The 18,066-nt window shown below is 35.0% G+C and overlaps 1 pseudogene; it reads left to right on the top strand.

Moving 5' to 3' along the window:
• Nucleotides 1–8,741: 8,741 nt before the first annotated feature.
• Nucleotides 8,742–17,843, top strand: LOC127136334 (uncharacterized; annotated as a pseudogene).
• The last annotated feature ends 223 nt before the right edge of the window (nt 17,844–18,066 follow it).

Below are 18,066 nucleotides of genomic sequence, written 5' to 3'. Positions count from 1 at the left end.
TTATAATGGATAACTGTTTATATTTGGATAGTAAAATGGATGTCTAAATTTTTATTTTAGCATTTGATTTGATTTTTTAAAGTGGAACAATTTAGATACCAATTTGGTTATGAATAACCGATTTTTTTGCACACCCCTATACATTGTGCATGTTCCTCACGACACATTTGATTTGGTTTTTTAAAAGTGGAACAATTTGGATACCAATTTGGTTATGAATAACGGATTTTTTTGCACACCCTGTACATGGTGCAGGTTCCTCACGACACATTTTGCGTTGAATCATCAGCTTATAGCAATTGTTGTCATAACCGATGCCATCAACATCCATGGAAAACAACCGAAGAACCAATAAGAATCTTGGCGACGTGGTGTTGTCAGGATGGAATTTCAAGGCGTAATAAGAAGAGATAGCTTCTAAATGGCCTTGATTGGATGAGACTACTAATTCCTGTTGAACAAGGTTTTTCATCCGTCCGAGGAACTGCATATGACTGTGTTTGATGTTAGTGGGAGTATGTTGCCCGGTTTTTGAAAGATGCAGAGATGAAGGAAGAATCTGGTACAATTATTCAATGATGATTGTTGGTTTTGCAGAATTTCGTCTTGTCCACCATGTGTTCGACGAAAGTCCCACCAATCCTTTCTTATTTCTTCTGTTTGATTTTGGATATGGACTTGCAGCTATGTTATCTTTGGCTTTACTGGTATGTTGTAATTGGGAACTGAAGGATTTTATCTAACAATAATGACAATGTCGGAAGCGATTATCCTAATGCGAAAGACGGACTCGTAAATGTAGATGGCTGGACAAGTCTCTTTGGAATTGATGAGTTAGAAAATTCAATGGAAAATGATTACCAAGAGTCTAGGAACAGGAAAAATCCATTTGAATGTTTTGGATTTCTATCCCAGTTTATTTGAACACGAGGCTTTTAAAATTAACCAGTTAGTTTTGACTGTTATTTATTGTTCTTATGGGAAAGCTGAAACCTTGTTTAGGGAGAAAATCCAATTAAAGTGTCATTGTCTTTTTCTCTGTCAATTATTTAATGATTACAAATGAGATTCTTTGTTAATTTATTGGTGTCATAAGATGATATATTAAGCAATATTAATATGTTTTGGAATTGTTTTGGTTTTGACTCGGCTCAGATTTGGGATTGGTTTACAGTTACGTAACTCACACACCAAGTGTTCGGTGAATTGCTTCAATCAAGTTTGCTTTAATTTCTTGGTGCTTAATATTGATCAAGGTTGTATTTGTGGTTGTTGGAAGTTAAATGTTGTTGATTGAATCAGATTATGACATGGTTTATGGTTTGAAGGGAATTTTGGGCATGGACATGAATTGATTTGGATATTTTTGGTTCGTTTAGGATATGGATAACTATGGGGCTGTTTTGGATCATGAATAACTTGTTAGTATTGAAACTCCCTAATTCTCTCTATGGTGCATGATTAAATTAGAAGGGAGAAGAAGAAAAGAATCACAATTAATGTATTCATCACAAGCAATACAAAGAAAGTTCAAGAACGATAAATATACAACAAGTCAGAAAAGAGTTTAAGGCTTACCAACGGAGGGGAGGATTCCTCCGGTTATTGTTGCAAAGAGTCGCCGATGAATTTATCAAAGAGAAACCCGAGAAACTTCAAGGTAAGCTCCCCTAATCCAATTGATTTGCTTGACAATTAAGATTGAATATAAATGAGGAATGTATAAGATGAATTTTGAATATAGAATATGCTTGAATCTTGATGAACTTCGGATGATGATTTTTATTGATAATGCTTGAATTGTTGATTGCTTGATTGATGATTGTTGATGACAATGCTTGAATTATGAAAAACCATGATGTGAAGTCTGGTGGAGCTTTATGCCAAAGTTGATTGAAACTTCAATAAAAAGCTTCAACAACCATTAGCTATAGTGGAGAGTGAAAATTTGAGAGAAAGTGAAGAATAGGTGGAAACAAAAGTGAAGAAGAAACCCCCTTAATGGGTGAATGATGAATGATTATATAGAGCTATGAGAGGGATGATTAGAGGTTGAGAATTGGTTAGAAGTTAGTTGGGTCTGTTTTGGGCACTTTGGACAATTGCCCAAAATGATTAGAAGTTAGTTTGTTGAAGTTTAAGGTAGTTAGGATAGTTAAAGCATGAATGTATATGACTTTACATGCATGTGTATGTGCTGAATTTTTAATGAATGTGAAGGAAATTGAATGAATTTACATGACATTACTTGAATATATTTTTGGGTACTTACATGGTATGAATGAATGACTTATGGATGCATTTAAATTGATGTTTATGGATGAAATGATGTATTATATGAATGTTGTATTTTTTTAACACATGATTTTTGGGGTTTTACTTGTTCTATAGAAATGAAATGAGAATGATGCATAGTATAGAATTTGTATTTATGGTATATGCATAACATGCTGAATTTTTATAACTTAGCATTGAATTTGACTTATTTTTGAATGGTTTTGCATATGATGTGAATCTATGTGCATGTGCTAAATTTTAGAAGTGAATGGTATGAATTTAAGATGACTTTTCATGTGTATTTGTAAAAGGCCATGATGCTAAACTTTGTTATGTAAGTGCTGAATTTTTAGAAGTGAATGTAATTTCTAATTTGTTTTTATTATTTTCTTTGCAACATGGTACATGGTAATGGAGCATGAAAAAGCATGGTCAAGAATGGAGTATGAATGAAGATTATTGAAGAACTTGGAGTTATTTTTATTCTTTTGTGCATGAAAACTAGGTAATATGCTTGTAATGACATAAAGTGATGTAAAGTGAAGTTATGTAAATGTAAAGATAATATTTAGTGATTTTTGAACCTTATGTATATGGATTGAAAGACCATGAATAAAAAGGGAATTATGGCTCAAAGTGTATGTATGCAAATGAATTCCAATGAATGCTTAGGGAATTTACCCATGAAGTAAAAAATGACTTAGTGAATCACTCAGAAATTGAAAATATATCAAAAAATAAAAAATGCAAGTCAGGTTGAATCACTTACAATACAAGTTATGTAAAAAATTCGAAATGCATGCTTGATGGTTTAATTTAAAAATTCAGATTTAAATACATGAAGCAATTCAAAACCATGCTTTGGATGCAAGTAGGAATTGTATCATTTTTGTAAATTATGATATGTCATGCACATGGTACATTCTTGTTGTACACGATGTAATGACTTAAATAGAGAGGATGAATAGGTTTAGGAATGTCTAGGATAGTGGTCAAACGTCTGGTCAACAATGTTGACCCTGTTGACCAAAAGTTAACAACTTCTTTACTTTCCATTATCCAAATTCAAAGTACTTTGACCTGATTAAAGAGCTTTTGACCTGATTTTTGCAAATGAAGATTGAATGATGAAATATCCAATGTATGCAGATGAAATGAATGAAACCTACATATGCATGATGAATGATATGAATGCTTCCTAAATGCATGCAGATGAATAAAGTCGTAAGCAAGGTAAAAAATGAAAAAAAAAACAGAGCAAATTTTGAGGTATGACAATGACGAATGCTGTTTATGATTTGCTTCTTTGTTTGCAGAGGAATTGTGTACTAGATGACGATGATAGTGAAGGCATGATGATGAGAACATGAGATGTGGGTGTGTGGTCCCAACAAGCTTGGGATCCCTTTTCTTTGATTTTTGTAATACTATTATTATGATTATTATGTAATAAAAACAAACCCCTTTTTATAGTTCCATTTATTTATTAAAGTGTATGATAGATTTGTGATGTAATAATATGTATATTTAGATGATGCAAAAACAATTAATCAAATGCAAATTCTAATTTACTTTATTTGAAACTATCTTTGTCTTATTCTAAAAATATCACTTAGTTTTGTCTTGCATTACAAGAATACAAGATAAACCAAATACAAACAAAAATTGAATCCAAAAATTGATAAATTGGAAATAAAAACAGAAACAACTTGAATGTAATTAATCAATGAAAGAGTCAAAGAAATGTTAATGGATGCAAATAAAATTAACACAATGCAAATGAATTAGCAATAAAAGTCAACAAAATCAATCTTTGACTTCTGACTTTCAAGTCAAAAAATATGCCGATGAATGATAATGATGTAGAGGAATTCATGAATAAAGAACTAATTGCAAAAAGAGTAAACTCTTGGACTATTTTCCTTTAACTCTCAATCATAAATGACAGTTAAAACCTTACAAAGATTCAAATGACAATATTACTCCTGTCTGTCATTCCTCTGGACCTCTGAAACATAATACAATGGAATGGATGATACATTAAGATCAAGAAAGACTCTTGACTTCTTAATCCACAGAGAATGAATGTTTGTGACTAATGGAATGCATGATCAAATGGAATAATCATGTTATATCGACGTAGGTGAAAAACCCAGGGTAAAATTTAGGGTGTGACATGTGTCTCTATTTAAGCATCTTTAATTGGAGAATATGAAGAACTCGTATCTTCAAATCATCATGGTGAAAGATAGTTTAAATCCCAAATAGACCCAAAATTTTCCCTTTTATCTACTAGAATGATATGTTTATGACTATGCATGAAATGTACAAATGAAACATTACTCTTAACTTTCCATTTGATAGAAATACAACCAAAAGAGATCAAGCTTAGGACTCTTTTTCCTTGCTTCAATGGTATATGATGCATATAGATCTCTGGGGAACATGTGATCATATCCGACAGTTTACATCGAAGGCACATTCAATGGAGATTGAAATTCTACTTGGGAATCATATTTAGCCGCTCCTGACTGAAGGTAGACTCCTCTGGGGATTAAAAGGATCATATTCAGTAGCATCTCACTGAAGGTAAATTCTTCTAACATTGAAAAATCATGTTCAACCGCTTCTCACTGAAGGTAAATCACAACAAACATGTAAACATGCTATACAACTCTGCATGGGATGGATTCATAACAAAGCATCATATTCAACCGCTCCTCATCGAAGGTAGATTACTTCACGAGAATCGTAATCCAAGTGCAATTGATGGGGGGTAGAATCATGTCCAACCACTTATATTTAAGGTAGATCACTAGCAATCATCATATTCAACCGTTTATTATTGAAGGAAGATCCTCACTAGGAAACCACACAGAAATTCCGTTGACACTAGAGCTCACTTGGGGATATATTAATCACTTTGTTAGAGAAGATCCTCATCTTGAAGATCAACACTGTTGCTGCCATGACATCTGAACGACTTTTGCAAATTGATTGAAGAAGAAATAAGTCTCCTCTGAGAATAACTCTTGGTTCTGTTGAGGCTTAAACTGGACTTCCTTGAGAGGTCGCTGAATCTTGGATGAGGCTTATGCATGACATGCAAGTGAAATGAATGTATTAATATACTAGTTTATACAAGTGAAATGAACTCAATTAATTAATTTAATTGAGTTATTTAGAATTTTATTTGATTAATTGGCGTTTTAAATTATTTTTTGTGGGATTGTGAGGGTAAATGTCCTTGAAGTAGAGGTATAGAGAGAGTAAGAGCTTGATATATTTGTTTAGAAATTAATTAGAATTTTAATTAACTATTAGAATAAATAGTATTCTTATTTAGACCAATTAAATAAATAGAATTATGAGGTGAATGATTAAAATAGCATGGGTGATAGAAAAATAAGGAATATTAGATTTATTAATAAAATAATAAGAAAATAAAACGTGTAGAAAAATTGAGGGCAAGGTTGGAATTAAGGAAGATATGGAGGATATGAAGGGAATACAAGGACAAGTTGGGAGTAAAAAGTGAAAAACCTAATTGGAAGAAAATATGTTTTGGAATAAAATAGGATTTTGGAGAACCTGAGAGTGTCAGTACGTATTTTTGGAGATTTGGAGCAAAAGAGGTAAAGAGGGAGATCAAAGGCTTGAGGTTGAGGAAGAACTCTAAGGATCAAAACGCTTTTGCTGGAAATTAGGTAAGGGGGAGAAAATGCTACAAATTAAGTGTATTGAATGATGGGATAGTGATGATAAGTCCTTAATATCATTAGGGTTTTAGGTTTTCCTTTGATGAATTATTATATGATGAATTTCTGGAATTTGTTGGTTGATCTTGTGTGTATATGTGTTTATATGGCTGAATCTATGTTTGAAATAATATGAACATACATGTATAAACTTTTGTGATTAATGAATGTTTGAATGCTTGAGTTGTGTTCATGATTGATGATGAAATTGTTATTGAAATTGTTGATGGAAAACGATGAATCATGATGAAAAAAAGTGTTGTAACATGCGATGGTTGTGATAACATGATTTTAGTGTTTAATTCGTGTTAGCGTTGATTAATTTTTGGGAAAAAGTGGTTGGATTCATGTGTGGTGATTTAGGGAGGAAGGAGAAGATGAACATGTGTAAAAATTGGTATTTTTGGAAAAAGCTTTAGTGATTATCGATTGTCACCAGATGATAATCGATTGCACTAGTTAAATTTTTGAAAAAAATTAACACTACAATTGATTGCACCTTTTTGAAAATCGATTGCTTGCCTATTTTAAGAAGTCAATAGTGAAATCATCTTGGAAACAATCGATTGTCATAGGCCAATTTTATGGAAAAAATCTGTTTTACTTTTGTTGTGTTGTCCGATGATTTTGGTTGTATTTTTTGATCCGTAGGTCCAAATAACACACAGTTTAAAGCGTTAGAAAGCTAACATATAGAGATACCTCATGGTAGTGCTTGGTGAAATGTTTGAGTTGTAGTCAATTATCTATTGTAGATATGTTTGTGATAACTCATATATTGGTTAGCGAATCATTTCGTTTATACGATGATGTGTTGTTGTTTTGGTGAAGTAACATGAATGAATGCCTATGGAATCATGTTTGATGAGTTGATACTATTTGTTGATGTTATTGATATTGTAACATGAATTGATTGTTGTGCATGATGAATGATGTGATGCATAAAGGGTGAGATGTGTATGGGGATCCTTTAAGTGAACCTTGTTGTGATAATGCATGCTGTTGAGAGTCATGCATCATAGTGTACGAGCTTCGGTCCATTTTTAGTGTGCTCTGGTCCTATGGAGGGTACCGGGAGCGAGTAGCCGATTTTAGGTGGGAATCGGTGAAGCGTTTCTTATGATGGTGGTAATAATTTGGTATGCTATTGTCCTATTGTAGGGATCAGGAGCGAGATGAACTCGAGTGTTCATGAATGGTAACACATGCATAGTGAGTCAATTGTGGAGTACATTTGCATATATGATTGCGTATGTTGTTGATTTTTCATGATGTTTATGATTGGATGTAATTATATGAATGTTGTCATGAATTGGGTGTGAGAATATGTTGTTGATAATTGTGTTATGAATGTGTAATTGATGTGTATTTTATACCTTATCATTCTTTACACTGTTTATGTTGGTTTGTTATTTCTCACCCCTTATGTTTGCATGTTGCCTTTACATAGGCATCATGCAGATACTCAGGAGTAACATTGCTAAAGTAAGTGAAAGATAACTCTTGGTGTGGCGTCCAACAATGTGTCATTTTCTTTAGTAGGGTCTTGCTTTGATCATGTAATATCAGGCTGGGAACATTTGCTTTCACTTATTTTGTTTTGTTGAAGTTGCTATTTATGTTTTGATGAGATTTCAAAGTTGTGACAAGTTGAATAATACCACTCTTTTTGTTGTATTATGAAAGTTTAAGTTTATGAGACTAAACTTCATGAGTTACAATTATTGTGTTTAATTTATTTGATAATGATTCCGGTGTAATGATACCCTAAGTGAAGGTGAGCATGCGAGACAAGTTTTATGTGGCATTTTATAACCCGTGTTACGGATCAGGATATGTTTGATGTGAGTGACACCCTATGTGGTTGTAATTTTTATTAAATTATGCATTAAAATTGTATGCGGGGTTTAGGATGTTACATAGTGGTATCAGAGCAGGTCGGTCCACCCCGCCAGGTTTTGTAATGATGTCGAGTCCCTAGTATGTGACATGTGTGTGTAGAATTTCGATGCATGATTTCTTCGAATGTTTATTTGATGATGTGCATAATGGATGGAAGAAACGATTGCGCTATTGTTGATGATTTAGAATCATTGGCTCATGCGCTACACTGACAGTAGAATTAGGCAGGTGATGAGTTCCGTGGTTTGGGAAAATTTCAGAGGAATAATCTCCCAACATTCAAGCGCAGGTATGATCCGGAGAGTGCTCAGAGATCGAGAAGATCTTCCGAGTAATGACCTGTACTGAGGAACATAAAGTATTATTTGGTACTCACATGTTGTCTGAGGAAGCTGAGGACTGGTGGATAACACTTGCCATAGACTAGAAGTTGTTGGTGCTGAGATCACTTAGGTTGTTTTTAGGGTGCAATTCCTTGAGAAGTAGTTTCCTTAAGATGTGTGTAGCAAGAATGAGATTGAATTTTTTGAGCTTAAGCAAATAAACATGACGGTTGCAGAGCATGCCGCCAAGTTTGAGGAACTAGTAAAGTTCTACCCTCATTATAATGGTGCAACTGTGGAGGGATCCAAATGCATTAATTTTGAGAACAAACTGCGACCTGAGATTAAGCAGGGTATTGGCTAACAGGATATTTGCAAGTTTCCTACTCTAGTGAACAAGTGTAGGATTTGTGATGATGACTACAGGGCTCATTCCGCTCACTACAAGAGTGTCAATGAGAGGAAGGGAAATAATTAGTTTATGGGAAAACCATACAGTGCTCCAGTTGACAAAGGAAAGCAGATGACTACATATGAGAAAAAGCCAAGTGAGGGAGTGACTCCGACTTCTGTTAAGTGTTTCAAGTGTGGTGAGTCGGGCCACCGTGCTAATGAGTGCAAGAATAATGTTCTGAGGTGCTTTAAGTGTATTAAGACAGGTCACCATGTTGTAGATTGTAGGAGTGATCAGCCAATTTGTTATAACTGCGGTGAAAAGGGTCATATGAGTACCAATTTTCAGAAGCCGAAGAAAGCACAATCAGGAGGGAAAGTATTTGCTTTGTCTGGGGCATAGACTACTAGTGTTGACCGTTTGTTTTGAGGTATTTGTTTTATAAATAATATTCCTTTGATTTCTATTATTGACACGGGTGCAACATATTTGTTTGTTTCACTTGATTGTACTGAGAAGTTGGGTTTGAGATTGTCTTCTATGGATTAGAACATGATTGTTGATACCCTAACTCTAGGTCTGATAATCACTTCGTGGGTTTATTTGAATTTTCCGCTTACTATCTATGGTAAGAGTTTTGGTATGGATTTAGTGTGTCTACTTTGAGGAATCTCGATGTTATCCTTAGAAGAAACTGGTCGGAGTTCAATCATGTTCATATCAATTGTTTTGCCAAGATGGTGTCATTTCCAGAGTTTGATACTAGTGATGAGTTGTTCGTATCAGCTAAGTAAGTGAATGAGTTTGTGAAGGACAATGCTGCAATGTTTATGATATTAGCTTCTATGAAGGCGGAGACTAAAGCTGTGTTAGACGAGCTACATGTGATGAGTGATTTTACAGAAGTGTTTTCAGATGATATTAGTGATTTGCCGCCAGAGCGCGAGGTGGAGTTTTCTATAGACTTAGTACCCGATACTAGTCCGATGTCGATGGCTCCTTATAAGATGTATGCTTCAGAGCCAGGTGAATTGAATAAGCAACTAGAAGATCTGCTTAAGAAGAAGTTTACTCGTCTGAGTGTTTTACCGTGGGGTGCACCGGTGTTGTTAGTGAATAAGAAGGATGGTAGTATGAGGTTATGTGTGGACTACTAACAGTTGGATAAGGTGACTATCAAGAACAAATATCCACTTCCGAGGATTGATGATTTGATGGATTAGTTGGTAGGTGCTTGTGTATTTAAAAATATAAATATGTGTTTGGGGTTATCATCAGATTCATGTGAAGCCTGAATACATTCCGAAGACTGCTTTCAGTACAAGATATGGTCATTACGAGTATTTGGCTATGTTGTTTGGTGTGTCTAATGCGCCTCGAGTGTTCATGGAATGCATGAATAAACTATTTCATTTGTATTTAGATCAAGTCGTGGTTATGTTTATCGATGACATATTGATATATTCGAAGTCCGATGAAGAGAATGTGGAACATATGAGAATTATATTACAGACATTGAAAGAGAACCGGTTATATGCAAATTTTTCCAAGTGCGGGTTCTGGTTAAGAGAAGTGAGTTTCCTTGGCCACGTGATCTTTAGTAGTGGTATAGTCGTAGATTCATCGAAGATAGATGCTGTATTAAAATGGGAGACTCTGAAGTCTCTCACTGAGATTAGAAGTTTTCTTGGATTGGATGGTTACTAAAGGAATTCATTGAAGGTTTTTCAAAGTTAGTATTCTTGATGACTTAGTTAACTTAAAAGGGTCAAGACTATGTTTGGGACGTGCATTGTGAAGAGAGTTTCCAAGAACTCAAGAAAAAGTTAACGTCTACTCCAATTTTGATTTTGCTGAATCCAAGTGAGTCCTTTATTGTATATTGTGATGCTTCGAAGATGGATCTAGGAGGTGTATTGATGCAAAATGGTCAGGTTATGGCTTATACTTAGAGGAAGTTGAGAGTTTATGAAAGGAATTATCCTACGCATGATCTTGAGTTGGCAGCAGTGGTATTCATGTTGAATATTTGGAGGCACTACCTGTTTGGCTCCAGATTTGAAATGTGTTCACCGATCACAAGAGTTTGAAATATTCGTTTGATTAGAAGGAATTGAATATAAGGAAGATGAGGTGGATCAAGTTTCTGAAAGATTATAATTTTGACTTAAGTTACCATCCGGGTGAGGCTAACGTTGTAGCTGACGCATTGAGCCGAAAATCTTTGCATATGTCGATGTTGATGGTTCGAGAGTTAGAATTAATCGAGCAATTCAGAGACATGTGTTTAGTATGTGATGAGACTCTTGATAATTTGAAGCTGTGTATGTTGAAGCTAATGAGTGGCATTATTGAAGAGATTAGAAGGGTTAGAAGATTGATGTGGGATTAGTTGACCGACTTGTGTTAATCAATCAGAATAAGGGTGGCGACTTCAAAATTGATGAGAATGGCGTGATGAGGTTCAGAGATAGGGTTTGTGTACCATATGTACCCAAGCTTATGAAGAGTATTCCTAAGGAGGGTCACAAAAGTGGGTTGAGTATTCATCCCGGTGCCACTAAGATGTATGAGGACTTAAAGAAATTATTTTGGTGGCCATGAATGAAAAAGGAAATAATTGAATTTGGCTATGCTTGTTTGACTTGTCAGAAGTTGAAGATTGAACATCAGAAACTATCAGGTCTAATGCAACCTTTGAGTACTCCATAGTGGAATTTGGATGGCATTTTCATGGATTTCGTAACAAGTTTACCAAAGATGAGGAAAGGATGTGATTTTATTTGGGTGATTGTGATAGGCTGACTAAATTGGCTCATTTTATACCGATCAGGATCAACTATACCTTGTAGAAGTTAGCTAAGTTGTATATTGAGAAGATTGTTAGTTTGCATGTATTCTGTTAAGCATTGTATCAGATAGAGATTTGAGGTTCACGTCAAGGTTTTGGAAGATTTTGCAAGAAGCCTTAAGTACTAAGCTAAAGTTGAGTCACGCTTATCACCCACGGACTGGTGGGCAAACAAAGAGGACTATCCAATCCTTGGAGGATCTGTTGAGGGATTTTTGTGCTAGATCAAGGAAGTTCTTAAGATAACTACTTGTCATTGATTGAGTTCACTTACAATAATAGTTCCCATTAGAGTATTGGGATGGCTCCGTTTGAGGCGTTGTATAGTAGAAGGTGTAGAACACCTTTGTGTTGGTAAGAATCTGGTGAGAATGTAGTAACTAGACATGAGATTGTGCAAGAGACTTCTGAGAAGATCAAGATGATTCAAGAGAAGATGAAAGCTTCGCAGAGTTGCCAGAAGAGTTACCATGATAAGAGGAGAAAGACACTTGAGTTCCAAGAGGGGAACCATGTGTTTTTTAGGATTACCCTAGTAACCGGTGTTGGTCGAGCATTAAAGTCTCGAAAGCTCACTCCATATTTTGTTGGTCCATACCAAATCTTGCAGAAGATAGGAGAGGTGGCCTATCAGATTGCCTTGCAATCACCGCTTACAAATCTTCATGATGTATTTCTTATGTCTTAGTTGAGGAGATACATTCCAGATCCGTCTCATGTGATCCAAGTGGACGATATACAAGTGAGAGAGAACCTGATTGTTGAGGCATCACCCATGCAAATAACGGGTAGAGAAGTGAAGTAGTTGTGTGGTAAGGAGATTGCCTTGGTGAAGGTAGTGTGGGGAGGACCAGTTGGTGGAAGCATAACTTAGGAGCTGGAGAGTCAGATGAGAGAGTCATATCCGACTATGTTCCCTTGATTAAGCTTGAGAAATTCAGTCTCATTCTTGTTATGCACATCTTTAGGAAAGTACTTCTCCAAGAATTGCACCTTGAACACAATCCAAGTGATCTCAGCACCGACTGCTTCTAGTCTCTAGCGAGTGTTATCCCACAAATCTTCCGCTTCCTCATACAACATGTGAGTACCAAACAAAACCTTATATTCTTCAGTACAAGCCATTACTCAAAATATATTCTCGATCTCTTTGAGCCACACCTGAGCACCCTTCAGATCATACCTGCCCTTGAACGCCGATAGATTATTCCTCTGAAATTTTCCCAAACCGCGAAACTCATCACATGCCTGATTCTATTGTCTATGTAGTGCCTGAGCCTCTGACTCTAAAGCATCAGCAATAGCGCGATCGTTTCTTCCAACCATTATGCACATCATCAAATAAGCATTAAAAGAAACAATGCGTCAACATTATACACACGCATGTCGCATACAAAGGACTCAACTACATCATAAAATATGGTAGGACGGACCTAACTGCTCTGATACCACTATTGTAAAACCCTAAACCCCACACTTAATTTTAACGCATAATTTAATTGAAAATACGACTACAAGGGTGTCACACACATTAAAAATCAATCATGCTTAGTAACATGCTCAGTAATCGCCTGCTCACCTTCATTTAGGGTATCATTGCAGCGGAATCAATCAAACAATTTATAATTGCAATTCAAGGTATAAAATCTCATAACTTCAAACTTCATAATGCAATAACAAATACCACGATATTCACATCAACACCATTTAAACCTCATCGAAAACACAATGACAAAAGAAATTAAAAGAAAATGTTCCTAGCCCGATATTACATTGACTAGAGTAAGACCCTACTAAAAGAAACAACAACCACGAGAAGCCACTCCGAGAGATACCTTCCACTTACTTCAGCAAAACTACTCTTGAGTATCTGCACGATGCCCATGTAAAGGCAACATTTAAACAAAAGGGATGGGAATACACTTCAATAATCAACAGGAAAAACAAGTGGAGGTAAATTATTGCATAACATCAACATACACAATGCTCAACCAACACTAACACACCAAGTATTCTCATCCAATAACACATTATAAACAACAACACACAATGTAACTCTTATGCAATACACTCAACACCGACTCGACATGCATGTGGTACTAAATATGAACACTCAGGTTCATTTCACTCCATGATCCCCACCATAGGATCTATTCCCTCTTGGAACTGGAGCACACCAAAATCGCTACCATCACCCTAGGTAACACTTCATTAATCCCCCATGATGGGAATTAGCTACTCACACTTGATCCACCACCATAGGATCGAAGCTCACCAAAACTGGACCGAAGTCCGTACACTATGATCCATGAATCTCGATTAACATGCATTAACACATCAAGGTTCACTATAAAGGATTCCCCTACACACATCTCATCATTCATGTATCACATAATTCTTCATGCAATCATCAATTCATGTTATAATGTTATTAACATCAACAAACAACAATAACTCATCACACATTATTACATGACATTCAGTCATATCACTTTACCTGAGAATAACAACACATCATTGCATTTATTGTAATGATTAACTAATTAACCAAACAAATCATCATAAACCTCTCTACGGTTGACAATTGACTACTATGAGTGTAACTTAGCCTTAGGAAGCCTATAAGCCCTTTGAAATATGTTATAAAAGGTTCCATGCTAAAAAAGTAAGTTTTTAAGCGAAAAAAGTAATCTATGTGTCGAAACATATGATCCATAGGTGGACACATAGAATAACTTTTTGCCCATGTGTTGACACATATGACTTACAGGTCGATACATGTGATGCATTTTTAAAGCATGTACATTTAGAGTCATGTTCCGCTTGCATATGTTGATTCTTGACCTTCATAGGTCGACACATGACATTTATAGATCAACACATGACCTTCATAGGTCGACACATACTGCAAAAGTTTCCAAAAATCATCTTTTTGACCATCTAAACACTCCCAAATGCACCAAAAACTCATACCACGAAAACCCATAAATTAACACTAATTTTTCCATGGTTATAACTTCCTAATTTATCATCTTACTCATAGTTTTCAAGATTCAACTCCATGTTACAACACATCATCACACACCATCATCTTTAAATCATCAAGAACACAATCAATGTTAAAAACCTTAAAAACATCAATCAATGGCATATCATGATCAACAACATCGAAATAGCATATTCATACATATATTACACAGATTTCACCCTAATTCATCATACAATCAAAAGTGATAACACAACATAAGAATTTAGATATATAATACTCAATCCTAAGGAGGTTAAGGGTTCCTTCATCTACCCACATGTTCTAATACCCCTTGAAGAACCACATCTCCCCCCTTACCTGATTTCCAATCAAAATCCCCTTTGATTTTCTAGATTTCTTCAACCTTATGCCTTTACTCTTCCTTTTTTTTTTTCTGTTTTGGTCCAACTCCCAAACAAACATTCTGACTCTCTAGGTTCCCAATTCTCTATTTTGTTCCAAGACTTCTTTCCTTCCAAAATAGACTCTTCTTATAATACCCTCCAACTTACCATTGTATTCCCCATTTTATCCTACATATCTTCCTTATTTCCAACCTTGCCCCCACTTCTTCTACACATCTAATTCTCCTTATTATTTTAATTATTAAATAAATATAAATATTATTCTAAAAATTCATTAAAACTCTTAATAATTCTAAACAACAATGCCTAACTCATACTCTCCCTATACCTATATTTCAAGGACACTTATCCCACAACTACATTATAAACAATTTAATAGGATGATCAATTTGAATAAAATCTTCAACAGTTCGATTAAATCAAATAATTGAACTCAGGGTGTTACACTGGTCGAACCGACACAACTATGGTTCAACAACCTTCTTGACGGTTACTTTGAGTCATGAGTGGATTTTTGTGATCGACTTACCACATATTTTATCACACGAAAAAGACAACCATTTACCATATCCACCCTCAACTGCATCACGCAAGGAGCAAAAGAGAGCATGTAATCCTACATTGATTAACTCACTTAAGTTGTAATAGAAGTGGAGGGAACCGAAGAATATCTTTAATGCTGGATCTTCGAGAATGGCCTCCTTCGCGACCATCCTTTTCAAACCAAGATAGGAAAGAAAAAGGTGAAGACTACTCAAGAGATGTTAAACTTGGCTCAACCTCATATAACATTAAAAGATAAACTAAACACTCGCTTCAATAATCCGACCTCATCCATCGATTCTTATCCCAAGCGCCTAACGGGGGAAGATTCCTATAGGCAGAGAGATGATACCGACAAAGGGACATACAACTTAAATGATAGGTACATCCCTTTAAACACTTATCCGGGACAGATCTACCAACAGTTCGAGAATACCGAGTTTAGGAAAGCAGGAATATGACCTCCTAACACTGCGAGAGTTTGCTTGGACAAATAGATCAAAGTATTCTCATTTCCGCAGGGACATGTCCACAACATTGACAATTGCATCTAACTCAAAGACGCTATTGAATTTTTTTTCAAGAGGGGATGTCTTTATGAATATGTTCAAGGTGGAAAATGGGAATGAGAAGGATCCCATAAAACCAAATCCCCCGTAAATTTTCCCGAATTTGGTCCTGGTGCTGAAAAGGGGTAAACCAGTAAGGGAAAATGCCCGTATATTTCTGCCATCACTGGTGGAGCACCTCGAGAAAATACCCCTTCCAAAGGAACGATCAAGAGGAAGATCACCGAGATGATGGTTGTTTACCAAGGCGGGAGCAAATCATTGTCGAATACCTTGAACCGACAAAAAGTCGGAGGAGTACCCAACAAGATGTTCCCCTTAGTTATCATATATACTTAGGATAATTCTATGTCTCAAGGATCCTAATAGATTGAGAGAACTCGTGTGGCATCATCTACTTATCTCTTCCTCTCATATTTGTTAATCCAATCATTCTTAAATTTTTTCTTCAATTTTCTCACTTGACTTGCCTGCATTTTTTTATGGGTGATTAAAAGTCAAAGCTACTTTTTCGAATAATCTAGAAGAATCACAAACTCAACATCCAAGTGAGAGTATTAAAGTTGTTGATTATGAATTGTTGGAAACAAATTCACTAATTAGGCCTCCAATTTTAAACTATCATCCTGACATCCAAAATGAGGTAAGGAAAACTTATTTAAAAATAGGTCATAATCAACTTCGGCACAATTTTGTGTACCCTTTGGCTTTGTCTATTCAAGGTAAACGAAGACGTCAATTTTACAAAAAATGGTTTGATTTGTACGTTTGGATTGATTATAGTGAATCTAAGGACCTAACATTTTATTTGTCATGTTTTTTTGTTTAAAATTGTCTCTAAATATGGGGGATTACTTTGTAGGAGAGAGATTTGGTGACCGGAAGAATGCTCAAAGATTGGTCAATCTTCCTACTTCTTCCAATAGTCATGTTGATTGTGTGTGTATGAGTTACACTCTTATGAACCCAAACCAAAGTATTAAGGTTGCATTTGTTAATCAAACTAAACAAATGAATGTCAAATATCATGCCCGTGTAACATCTCTTATAGCTACTAAATTTATTTTGAGGCATGACATACCATTTAGAGGGAGTGACGAGTCCTTTAACTCTTTATTTAAGGGGTTATTTTTTGAGATGATGGACACTCTAAAGAAAATTAACCCAGAGATAACATGATATTGATGTGCTTGATATGGATGCACAGTATGTGCAAGGGAAGAAACCTAGACGACATGCTACAATTTCTAGTGTTTCTAGTTTGCATCATATTCATTATAAGCATGATTGTCTTTTAGTGTTTTAGATTTGCAGTTGTCTGAGCTAAATGCTAGGTTTCATGAAGAAAATACTGAACTTTTACAATGTCTTTCATGTTTGAGTCTCTCATCTACATTTGTAGCTTTTGATCTGAAAAAGTTATTGAGGATTGTTGAACTTTATACAAATGATTTTATAGATGTGCCGAAAGTGGTGAAGCGACATCAATTTCAAAATTATGTTAGAAATGTTTGATGCGATCCAAAAATTATAGAGTTAAAAGGACTTTCAAATTTTTGTGTAAAACTTGTGGGGAAAAAATAAGTGCAACACATTTGATATCGTTTATAAGTTTCGGAAGTTGACTTTAGTCTTGTCGGTAGTAACTGCAAGCATGAAACGTGTTTTTCAGCTATGAAGTTTGTGAAGAGTCAATTATGTAATAAAATGAATGATCAATGGTTAAATGATTGTCTTGTAACTTTTATTGAAAAATATGTTCTTCGAACAATTAACAATGATGTTATTTTAGCTAATTTTTAAGAAATGGATAATAGATTATTTTCATTGTAAATAATATTACTTTTTATTTTTAATATAATATAATTTTTACTTTCTTTCATGTTTAGTCTCATCAATATGTAATGTCCGGATGAATCCTCCCTATATACCATAACATACTTTCTCCAAGTTTTATATTTCTGAATTAGATCAATTCAATTCTGTCTGTTCTACAAATAACGAAATAAGAAAGAGAAATCTATTTTAATAAAAGATCCAATTAAGGCACTTCTGA

This window comes from Lathyrus oleraceus, chromosome 4, assembly GCF_024323335.1.
Source record: "Lathyrus oleraceus cultivar Zhongwan6 chromosome 4, CAAS_Psat_ZW6_1.0, whole genome shotgun sequence".
Classification (NCBI taxonomy): Eukaryota; Viridiplantae; Streptophyta; class Magnoliopsida; order Fabales; family Fabaceae; genus Lathyrus; species Lathyrus oleraceus.
The sequence above is the reverse complement of the archived record's forward strand: the minus strand, read 5'-3'. Positions and strand labels throughout refer to the sequence as shown.